The sequence below is a fragment of the Pristis pectinata genome, chromosome 6 (genome assembly GCF_009764475.1).
Source record: "Pristis pectinata isolate sPriPec2 chromosome 6, sPriPec2.1.pri, whole genome shotgun sequence".
Taxonomy (NCBI): Eukaryota; Metazoa; Chordata; class Chondrichthyes; order Rhinopristiformes; family Pristidae; genus Pristis; species Pristis pectinata.
Window position 1 is genome coordinate 106,462,570 of NC_067410.1, and position 12,547 is coordinate 106,475,116.

A 12,547-nucleotide genomic window follows, 5' to 3' on the forward strand; every position below is an offset into this window, starting at 1 on the left:
GAATCAGATTTATTATCACTGACTTACATGATGTGAAATTTGTTGTTTTGCGACAGCAGTAAAGTGCCAAGACATAAAAATACCAGAAATTACAAAAATAAATAAATAGTGTGTAAACAAAGGAATAACAAGTTAGTGTTCAAGGGTTCATAGACCATTCAGAAACCTGATGGTGGAGGGGAAGAAGCTGTTCCTGAAATGCCAAATGTGGGTCTTCAGGCTCCTGTACCTCCTTTCTGATGGTAGTAATGAGAAGAAGGCATGTCCCGGATGGTGAAGGTCCTTAATGATGGATGTCACCTTCTTGAGGCAGCACCTCTTGAAGCTGCCCTCGATAGTGGGGAGGGTTGTGCCTGTGATGGAGGTGGCTGTCTACAACCCTCTGCAGCCTCTTTTGGTCCTGTGCATTGAAGCCTCCATACCAGGCGGTGATGCAACCAGTTAGAATGCTCTGCACCATACACCCATAGAAATTTGCAAGAGTCTTTGGTGACTTACTAAATCTCCTCAAACTCCTAGCAAGGTAGAGTCACTGGCGTGCCTTCTTCGCACCCACCCACAGAAATCGGACATGTGTTGAGCATCAGATGAAATGTGCATCCCACCTCTTGCTCCACCTGTACTTACCACTACATTCTACAGCGCAACGAGCCAAGGGTCAGGATACACTTCGCGTCAGGCCCCTCGGTTTTAAACATGCCATGCCTGGTGCATCGTTGACACCCCCAGTCATCTGAATGGGCTTGCCAACCATCAATGCTTTTTATATGTACTTTAAATAATGTTAATATTTTGAATTGGTGTACATATGTTGAATCTAATTTTAAATGAATTTTTAAAAAATAATTTAATGCCCCTGCTCTTCAGACATTGAGAAACATGGATAAGCATTTGACTGCACAAGCCATCACAGAAGGCCATCCAGGTGGTGTGCAGGCAGCTCTTTAGCTGCCCCTGCCTGAGGCATAGTCATCATTCCCAGAACTGCCCAACCACATGAAACGGCTCCAACAATGAACCCACCAGGACATTGGGACCCTTGAGTCTGGCAAAGATAAAGCAGTACCACAAGCATCCCAAAAGCAAGAGGCTAAGCCTGGACCAGCACAATCAGGCCCATGAGAGGAAACAGTGTTCTTACAGAGAGTTCATCTTCTCACTGCAGCTTTATAAAACTTTGGTTAGGCCGCACTTAGGAGTATTGTGTCGGTAACCATCACCCCATTACAGGAAGGATGTCGAGGCTTTGGAGAGGGTGCAGAAGAGGTTTAGCAGGATGCTGCCTGGATTGTAGGGTATGAGCTATAAGGAGAGGTTGGACAAACGTGGGTTGCTTTCTCTGGAGTGTCAGAGGCTGAGGGGAGACCTGATAAAAGTTTATAAAATTATGAGAGGCATAGATAGAGTAGATAGTCAGGTTTTTCCCCAGGTTAGAAATGTCAAATACTAGACGACATGTACTTAAGTTGGGGGGGTGGAGTTTAAAAGAGATGTGCGGGGCGGGTTTTTTACACAGGGAGTAGTGGATGCCTGGAACGCGATGCCAGGGGTGGTGGTGGAAGCAGATACAACAGAAGTGTTTAAGAGGCTGTTAGATAGAGGCATGAACACACAGGGAATGAGGGATATGGATCATGTGCAGGCAGAAGAGATTTAGTTTAATTCGGCATCGTGTTCGGCTCAGACATTGTGGGCCGAAGGGGCTGTTCCTGTGCTGTACTGTTGTATGTTCAATCATTGTAGTTCTCGCTGATTTATGAAAGAACTTTGTATTTATGAGCTCCATCAGTACATCTACAGGGCACAGGGCGGTAAAAGGCCATTCATTCTCTCGATTCTGTTTGACTGTCACTGAGAATCGCAGCTCCTCATTACCTCAACTCTATTTACACTACTTTCCTCTGTTTCTCCCAACAGGTTTCGGGGAAAATCAATCCGACTAAAGTCAGTCAAAACTAAAGTATTTCTTTCTTGTTTTTCCCTTCCCAGATCAGTGTGAAGAGACAGTGTGCAGGGAAGCCATTACACAGCAAGGGGTCAACAGCCATCCTGTATATACCACCATCCAATCACCAATCTATCGCAGTCCTCCCTCCCTCCCTCACCCACCAACCTTTCCACCTTCAGCATGCTAACAAAATGGAAGTATGGTCATCCTGAACATGATACAGGAGAAGAGTGCTGCACACTGAGGCTTGCATAGCCTGTCTGTTCTACTGAGAATAAGGCTAAAGGGAACCTTATCTATTGTTCAGCATACAACATCGTTTGCCTTTCCTCAGTATTGGGCTTTACATCAGCTCGGAAGACAATGCATAAATGATGCCCATTCCATTAACACACCTTGTGTCTCCCTCTCTCCCAGTCAACGCCCCACCCTCACCCCCAGTGGAAAGGTAAACTCTGATGTACACTTTAGTATACAGTATATACTGGTACGCCTGCAAACCATACAGATCATTTTGGTGTTAGGTTTAAATGGTTTTCCTACAAGTTTACAAAAGTGGAAAAAAAAAGAGAAAAAAAAACAAAAATAGTGCACCTTGTATTTAAAAGAAATACTATTTTCCCATTTTCACTAAAAATCAATTGTGCATGTACAGTGATCTGTGTTATGGTTATATTCTAATGGATTGTAAGAAAGATTTAAAGAGGCAATGGACAGATGAATGTGCTGGGCAAAATATAAATACAAACCAAGTTTGTTCTTTCTTTAAAGCACATTGTAGCTTTAAATACTGTGTCGTAAATATGTTGGAAGTACACGTGCCATTTGAGGCTGTACATCTAACCCTAAAGTATTATTCCTGCAGTGTTAAAGCATTTATCCAATTCAGTGTATTTCAAACTTGCTTCAAAGTGAGTTATGCTACTTTACATCCAGATTCCTCTCAGAAATGGCATCCCACTCCAGAGTGAATAGCATAACACGCAGCAAATAAAATAGTAATTTTCTTTCTTTTTTTTAGAAAAAGCAATCATTGTAGACCACTGATGCACATTATTAATATCCGCCAGTGATATTAATCATGAAAAAATAAGAAAAAAAACAATGTCATGACCAATATCCATTATCAGTATTGTCATTTCTCTTTTGATGCCATACTGGTTCACACAGAGTGGGAACGAGTCAACTCCAGTGAAAAGAATTTTCTCGCCATTAATCGCCAAACAAGGTGCCATGTTTCAGAGACTTGGAAAGATGGCCCACGTTTCTGTGCAGTTTTAATTTGCCCCAAATTCTTTTGTCCCAAAACAAAGCCAGAAGTCAAATAAGACTATAAAACTGTCTCTACATGGAGATTAAAATAAAAACTGCTTTGTGCTGAATGTCATTGCAGTCACACACTTTACATAGTCAGACAACATTATGGAAAGTGACTCTAAACTAGATTACCTTAAGGTCGAACGAAGCACTGTCATAAAATGCATGATAAACCAAAATATAAATGTTTGTTAAAAGTAGTACCAGGGTGGGATATGTATCTGGGTGAATTTTATATGTGACTTTTTTTTCAAAGTAATTGCATTTAGCCTTAGAAAGCCTTCAAAAAAAACAAAAAAAAAGAATATTAGTTGTGTATTTTTAATGGGTTCATCCAAAGGAATTCCTTTTATTATTTTGTTTTCCCGATAGGAATCTTTTCTTTTCAGCAGCTTGATAAAGAGGTTTTAGTAGAGATCTGTTCAGCAAATGATGGATCAGATGTTGTAGTGGGGCCAGGTTACTTGAAGTATCCTCGTCGGAATGGAAGAGGTGAAAGTTCATTTCATGAACTGTCCATAATTCCGAGCTCACTGCAAAGTTTTATTTTTTAAGGTAGAATTTGAAAGGTGTACTTGGTAGTTTTAAAAGGGGTTGTTGCATTGATTTTATTGATTGTACTGTACATCTATTAAAGCCTTAGATTATATATTACGGGTTGAAACCCATTTTAAATGTAACTTCAAACCTGTTAAGGAGCACATAGACTTCATTTGTTGCTCTAGTACTTACATACTAGGACTTTGCTTATTTCAATTCTTTTAAGTTTGTAGTCTCTTACATATAATATTAGATTTGTTTTAATTTTTTAATATGTTTAAATGTCTGATATTATTTTCATATTTTAGTTGATAGATTATCTTTTATTTCATTTATTGGAAGTCACTGATAAAAGATTTCCAAGAAGTTTTGTTTTGACAAAGTGATTTTGTTTTCCCCCTCTACCCCTTTTCAACATTGTGTAGTATCATTTAATTTTTCATCATAGTACAACAGCATAAAGAATGGATTATAGTTTACTGATTTATGAATTACAAGCATCAATCATTGCTACTTCTATCATTCAGAGAACAAAGACCTTTTATATGGATATCTTACAATGATCATTTCATTGTGAAGTATGAAGTTAAGTTGTTGCTATAGCAACAATACAGGCAGACAATTGCATAATGTTTAGAAGATTTACTTTGTTTGTAATTATAGTCATTATGAAAATCTCTAGTTCCTAGATATTAGAACTGAAAATTATTTTCTACTGTAACCATTTGAGAATAGTAAGATATTGTTCGTTGGGTATATTTTAATCTCCCTCATCTAAATATCAGAACTTCATTAAATAGGAGATGCATAATCAATAGATCAAGAGATTTTTTATGTCATGAATTCAAATATTAATCAAAGCTTACTTATAAGAAAAGAGAATTAATCTGAATTATGTGTGCAGACACTTGAGGGTTGATTATGCTGCAGTTTTGGAGATAAGAAAGTTGATCGGTCCTACGGGGAAAGTTGACTTTTTGCACTTCTGTATATAGTCAAGGAGAAGGAAACCTGTAAAATAGTAAGATCTTATTTTGAATAAAAAAAATGTCTATAATAACAAGGAATTTTGTTAAGGTCATTAAAACGACAGGCTGAATAAAAAAATATTTAAAAAAAAAGCTTGCAAAAATTTAAAAAATGTTAATGGGCACAGATTTAAGCACCTCGTAACCCTATCCCCGACGCCCGCCCCTTCAAAAAAAAGGCAAAATATTGCTTTGCTTTAATGTGAACAGCTTGTAGTTTGCCAGGATTTTTTTCAGCTAAAACGATAAACATCCTCCTGAGATCATCGGGGAGAGGACAATGGGGAGCCCAATTTTAACCCGACACCACCCATCACGAAACAGGTAGGGTTGGGGCGTGTGTTTATTCTCATACACTCACAACCACCCTGGCCCCAATCTCCCACCGCCCACCAGCCCAATTGTACTCCAGGTAAAGTCAATGGGAGCAACGTTAGGTCAGAGGAGACGTCCAGTGGGAGGGTAGATGTAGAACAGATTCCTGCCTGACCCCATAGGAACAGTGATTCTTACTTGATCCGGTGGGAATGGGGAATCCTTGACTGATCCGGTGGGAATGGGGATTCCTGCCTGATCCCACAGGGCTCTTGGCTGGCCTACTTGAGTTGAACATTGCATCACCTCCCATCACCACACACTGGCCCCAGTCACTCCCCTCTCCCACTCCCCCCACCCCCTTCCCACATCCCACCAACACGCAATCCACCTGCTCCCAATGCCCCCTCAATATTTACCCATGACTGACAATGTTGCACAGGTTCAAAGCTCCAGTGCAGATCATCACCGACCAGGTCAGACACTTCGATTATCAACATCACAACAGAAGAATTTTCACTCCACTCAACGACAGAAAATATCAAACTCCTTACAAAATAAATCTACTGCATGTTTTAAAAGTTCTTTTCTAATCAATAACCAAAAGGAAACTACAGTTTAAAAGTATGTATTTTAGTCTTATCAAGAACAGGTTCTGTATATGGATTTTGATGGTGAACTTCTAATGGGAAGTAAAAATTACATATATGGATATATATCAACTGGCTCCACAATTTCATTTAATGACTATATGTCAACAATGTCAGATTAGTCATGGAGAGATCACCCAAACAGCAAATGCCCACATGACTTTTTTGCTCTTGTAATTCCTGTTCCTTTTTGCAGTTGAGTCTATACCTTATTTTTTTTTGAATAATCCAAGTCATTTTTTTTCTTTAAAAAAAACATACCACTGTGAATTGGAGAAACAGAAATTGGCCAGGTTCTCTTCCTTTTAACCCCCTTATTTTTGGAATAAAAAGGACATTCAGTGTCAGGGAACCAGGGTCGAATTTCGTCCTCTGTTGTATGCTCGATTTAGTAGCGCGTGCAAGTGTTTTGCAGAATTCAGTTCCACTGAAGTCAATGTAAACTGTAATTCATCGTGCATTCAATACAGTGGCATGTGTGTACAGCACAGAACAGAGGGCAAACTTCACCCCTGGAAGAGAAGAAAGGAAACTCCTGGAGGAGGTGTAGGGAGAAGGAAAGGGAGAAAGGTTTGAGAGAGTGGATCAGCAAGTGCAATTTTGGAACCCTCCACTCCACTCTGGGTTTGGCGGTGCAGTGATTAAGTGACTGGACCACCGGCCAGAATATTGGATCATTGATCCAGCGAGTTTCAAGCCCACCTTGGCAACTGGAGAATGCAAATTCAAAGAATTAACTCCATCTGGAATTTAAACAAATGCCAGTCTCAATAACTGGAAATATAAAGCTACTAGATTGTTGTAAAACCCATCTGATTTACTAATGCTCATCAGGGAAGGACACCTCACCTGGTCCGGTATATATGTAACTCCAGACCCACCAAAGAGGTAGACTCTTAAATGGCCTCTGTAATTCAGGGGAAATTAGGGATGGGCAACAAATGCTGGTGTAGCTAACAACATTTGAGTTCTGTGAACGTATATGTTTTTTTTAAATGCCCACTCAATGATTTTAATTTTTTTTTAAAATTTGGACAAAATGATCATTCAAATTTGGTAAGAATGTGTCCTAATTGCAAGGCCATAACCACAGCTGCCAAAAGGACTGGAGCTTGGTTTTATGATTGTATAATCACAGGCTCTCTTTTTATTTTGATGTTTTCCCGCTCGTAGTTGCCGATATAGTATACTCTGTCCTTGGCTGCCAATTGTTTTATTATTATTACTGCTATATCTTTGATTCTTGCTGTATGGAATTAAAAAAAAATAAAGATAAAATTACCAACAAAAAAAAGGAAGCAAAATCGTCTACATTTGTCTCTTAGTTGTCTTTAATGAACAGTAAAACAAAGGTTGTATGTCCAGTGAGGCTGATTATGTGGGAGTGTGAATGGTTTGCCAGATATCCTTGAGTGGTTGTCAAAGAGCTGGTCTAGGTTCGATGGGCTGAGTGGCTTCCTTCCCCGCAGTAACTTACAGGGGGTGATAACGTAGCTGTAAGGATGATGTTTCCCCTGGCCAGGGTGTCGAAAACCTGGAGTACTGGCTCAAAGTAGGGGGCCAGCTATTCAAAACAGAGATGAGAAGGAGGGTCTTCATCGAGTCTTTTGTGAGTTTGATTAAGCAATATGGAGACTAAAGTCCATGAATGTAAAAGGTCTTTATTCATTGTTACAACTGGACATTCTCTTGGACACACTCTCAATCTCTCCGAACTCAAACGACATCAGGTTTTTATACTCTTAAGGCAAAGATAACAGCAGGTGATACAATACAATCTCAATAACTACGATGACATTGTTTACTGCAATATTCTGAGTCCCACAAGTGGTTCCATTGGATGACATATTTACAATGGGAGCACACTGGAACTGACAAGACACCTCCGCACCTTTGGAGGGTAATTCACATCGATGGTCTAAAAGCTTTTGAGGACAGAGAATACAGACACCCAAATTAGTGTTGTGAGGGGTGACCTTCTCAGTACACAGATATCCCAATTATTGATAGAGCAAGTATACCCCTGACCATGTTTGAGGTGCTGGTCTGGAAGCTTTCTTGATCTCTATCACAATGATGCAAAGTAACATCTGAAGATATCCAATGCCTGGTTTGATGTAGACCAATTAACATACCCTCATTATCTTACATTTGGCCGATGCATACAAGAACGTCTCATGGTCATGCCAGTTTGCGAACTGTATCTCTTGAGCAGCCAAACCCTTGCTATGGACTGGTAGTCTGTGCTCTGTAGACAACATTTTGTTTACAAAGATTCTTTTAATTTTATACTGATTAATGCTTGCTATTTACACTTGAACAAGTTATTTTGAAGACAAGTGCTCAGTTGAATTAATACCCATTATCCACATAATTCCTGAAGGATATCCTTTGTCTAACAATCCCTTGCAGAGTCAGAGAGCTTTAAAGCACAGAAACCCACCAAATTCATGCTGATTTTTTTGTCCATCTGCACTAAAATCCTTGGAACTTTCTATCCAAGAGGGCTGTGGATGCTCAGTCACTGAGTATACTCGAGACAGAGATTGGTAGATGTCTTTACATATTAAAGGGTTATTCCGGAAAATGGTGCTGAGGTAAAAGGCTGTGACCATTCACCTATCTATGCTCCTCATTATTTACTAAGCCTCCATAAGTTCACCCCTCAACCTCCTACATTCCAGGGAAAAGAGACCCAGCTTATACAATCTCTCCTGATATCTCAAGCCGTCCAGTCCCAGTAAGATCCTCGTAAATCTTTTTTGCACCCTCTCCAGTCTAATGACACCCTTCCTACAGCAGGGTGACCAGAACTGTACGCAGTACTCCAAATGTGGCCTTACCAACATCTTGTACATGAGGTCCCAACTCCTGTACTTAATGTTCTGACTGATCAATATTCTTCACCACCCTGTCTACCAGTATCTCCACTTTCAAGAAACTATGTCCCTGCATCCCTAGGTACCCTTAGCCAGCAGTTTGTTTCCATTTGAGTTGTTATTCAATTCTCTTTAGTAAGCTGTGGTTGAATCACTTTCTCTCTCTGATCGTAAAAACTCACTGTGCAAAAATATAGAATCATACAGCACAGAAACAGACCCTTGGGTCCAGCTCATCCTTGTTGAACGTCGAGTACCTGCCTGGAACTTGGATTTTGCCCATTTATGTTGTGCTAAACAGATGCTGTGTTTCTCCCTAATTGGGAGAGGGAGGTGAGGAAATTTGATGAATTGGTGACATCTTCCCTTAGAAAAGTCACGTACCACCAGAGTCAAGGACAGCTTCTATCCCGGTGTTGTAACACTCTTGAATGGATCTCTTGTAAAACGAAGATGAACTCTTGATCTCTCAATCTACCTTGTTGTGGTAATTGGTTTATCATTGTCACATGACTCAAGTAATTGCATTGTGTAATGAATTGACCTGTACGATTGGTATGGAAGACAAGTTTTTCACTGTACCTCGGTACAAGTGACAATAATAAACCAATACCAATACCAATACCAAAAAACATTGCTTCGCATGCCACCGATACAGATCATTTCAAAACATCAGTATACCGAGGTAGTGTAGTGTAAAAGGTCATGGCTGTCACGTGACCGTGACAACTCTGACCCCTCTGGCTGGGATGACACCATTCAGCACATGGCCAAAAGCGACACCACTGTCAATCAAGGTTTGGCTTCACCCCGTTAGGTAAACACCTTTGTCTTGCTGGACCATTCGGATTGGTCTGTGCGAGCACCTTTGTTCCTGGGCAAACTTACCATTGGCCCATTTAAACACCTTTGTCCTTGCTGGACCACCCAGCCCCCCAGCGGCATAAAAGTGCTGCATGTTTGGTTCTCTCTCTCTCTCTCTCTCTCTCTCTCTCTCTGTCTCTGTCTCCGTCTCCGTCTCCGGGGATGTTGAGGTAAGCTGTGCACCACTCCAGGGCAGTTAGTTAAGGACTCCCGAGACAAAAGAGCTAATGTTTGTCCAGAATCAGGGTGTTCAAACATTGTATTGTTTATTCCTTCATCATTTGTAACCAGTTATTGTGTGTGTGTGTGTGTGTGTGTGTGTGTGTGTGTGTGTGTGTGTATGTGTGTGTGTATGTGTCCACCTCACCCCCTGTTGCGATCCCCTTCACGTTCGCGATCTCCTGCTTGAGAGTGTGTGAGTGTGCACTTGTTCCTTTCCATTCTGTTCCCACGTCTGCCTTTGTAAATAAAATTCTCCTTTTTGAAGTACAAAGACTGTGTGTCCAGATCTCTATCTTTAAGGTCCAAAAGAACCTTTCTCACAACAGGTAGTACAAAGGGAAAACCATAACAGAATGCAGAATATAGTGTTACAGTTACAGAGAGAGTGCAGTGCAATAAGGTGCAAGTCCATGATGAGGTAGATTGTGAGAGCAAGAGTTCATTTTTATTGTACAAGAGGTCCGTTCAATAGTCTTAAAACAGTGGGATAGAAGCTGTTCTTGAGCCTGGTGGTACATGCTTTCAGGCTTTTGTACCTTCTGCCTGATGGGAAGAGGGGAGAAGAGAGAATGACTGAGGTGGGAGGGGTCTTTGATTATGCTGGCTGCTTTCCCAAGGCAGCGGGAAGTATAGACATGAGTCCACGGAGAGGAGGCTGGTTTCTGTGATGAACTAAGCTGTGCCCAAAACTCTCTGCAAGTCCTTGCACTTTATTTGTCTGCCTGCACTGCACTTCCTCTGTAACTGTAACACTATGTTTTGCATTCTATTTTATTTTTCCTTTTTACTACCTCCATGTAATTATGTATGCAAATATGTACCCCACTGTGATAAGACTATTGAACGGTTCCCCTATACGATGAGATGGACTATGACCTCACGATCTACCTTGTTGTGACCTTGCACCTTATTGCACTGCACTTTCTCTGTAGCTGTGACACGTTACTCTGTACTGTTATTGTTTTTACCTGTACTACATCAATGCACTCTGTACTAACCCAATGTAACTGCACTGTGTAATGAATTGACCTGTACAAACGGTATGCAAGACAAGTTTTTCACTGTACCTCGGTACAAGTGACAATACTAAACCAATACCAATAATAATCTATCCGGACGGCACGCAAACAAAACTTTTCACTGTATCTCGGTACATGTGACAATACTAAACCAATACCAATAATAATCTATCCGGACGGCACGCAAACAAAACTTTTCACTGTATCTCGGTACATGTGACAATAATAAACCAATACCAATAATAATCTATCCGGACGGCAAGCAAACAAAACTTTTCACTGTATCTCGGTACATGTGACAATAATAAACCAATACCAATAATAATCTATCCGGACGGCAAGCAAACAAAACTTTTCACTGTATCTCGGTACATGTGACAATGCTAAACCAATTACCACTTGCACTTTTGCACTCCTTGAGTCCATGCCGATCATAGTTCACCTGTTTACACATCTTAACTATTCCCATTTTATTCTCCACACATTCCCCCAGATTCTCCCATTCACCCACCCACTAGGGGCAATTTACTGTGGGCAACTAACCTACCAACCCACAGGTCTCAGGAAGCGTCGGAGGTCAGGATTGAACCCAGGCCGCTGGAGCTTCATGACGGCACTGCTACTGGCTTGTAGGGAGACTAGGGAAAATTTGTGGGGTGATGGGATTGTTTTGGGAGCCTGTATAGAGTCATTGGGCTGAATGGCCTCCTTCTGTGTCACAAGGAAATTTTGAAAAATGGAACCATTGAAGACCAATGGGGTGGGCACCGTTGTTGGCATGGACTGGTTGGGCTGAAGGGCCAGTATCTGTCCTGAATCAATCTATGACTCCATGACCCTTAATTCTGTCTGATAACGTAGCACTGTTTCTCTCTTCACGGATACCTCCTGACCAGGTAAGCCACTCCCTCTGTGTTCCCTTCCCACTCCCACCAGTCTACCCAGAGGCTCTCTCGCCTTTTCCATCCCTCCACGCCCCCTCTCCCACCTCGTTGCCTTAACTCTTCTCCCTCTCGCACCTGGGTCCATCTGCCCATCACCTTCCATAAGACATAGGAGTAGAATTAGGTCATTCGGCCCATCGAGTCTGCTCCACCATTCGATTGTGGCTGATTTATTTTTCCCTCTCAACCCCATTCTCCTGCCTTCTCCCTGTAACCTTTGGCGCCCTCACTAATCAAGAACCTATCAACCTCTGCTTTAAATATACCCAATGACTTGGCCTCCACAGCCCTCTGTGGCAATGAATTCCACAGATTCACCACCCTCTGGCTAAAGAAATTCCTCCTCATCTCAGTTCTAAAGGGACATCCTTCTATTCTGAGGCTGTGCCCTCTGGTCCTAGACTCTCCCACTGCTGGAAACATCCTCTCCACGTCCACTCTGTCCAGGCCTTTCAGTATTTGGTATTCAGAACCAGATATTCCACCTAATCTGGTTCCACCTATCACTTTTCATCCCCTCCCTCTCTCCTCTTTACTTAGACTATCTCTCCTCTACACTCTTCAGTCCTGATGCAGGGTCTCAACCCAAAATGTCAACCATCCCTCTGCCTCCACAGATGCAGCCTGACCTGCTGAGTTCTTCCGCATTGTTTTTGCACCAGATTCCAGCATCTGCAGTCTCTTGTGTCTCCTCTTTACCAACTAATCTGCTTGGCATTCAAAGTCTTACATCTGGAGTGCAATGTTCAGTTCATTATTCAGGGTTGAGAGCTTTAAGTTCCTGGGAGTGAACATCACCAACAGCCTGTCCTGGTCAAATC

The 12,547-nt window shown here is 41.5% G+C and overlaps 1 protein-coding gene across 14 annotated transcripts in view; it reads left to right on the plus strand.

The window, feature by feature from the left end:
* mbnl1 (muscleblind-like splicing regulator 1) overlaps positions 1-7,092 on the plus strand; it is a 414,821-nt gene extending 407,729 nt beyond the window's left edge. For all 14 annotated transcript variants that reach the window (XM_052018920.1, XM_052018919.1, XM_052018927.1 and 11 more), the window contains one exon: positions 1,990-7,092. The gene's annotated coding sequence lies outside the window, so the exon portion shown is untranslated. The remainder of the gene's footprint in view (positions 1-1,989) is intronic.
* Positions 7,093-12,547: the final 5,455 nt, after the last annotated feature.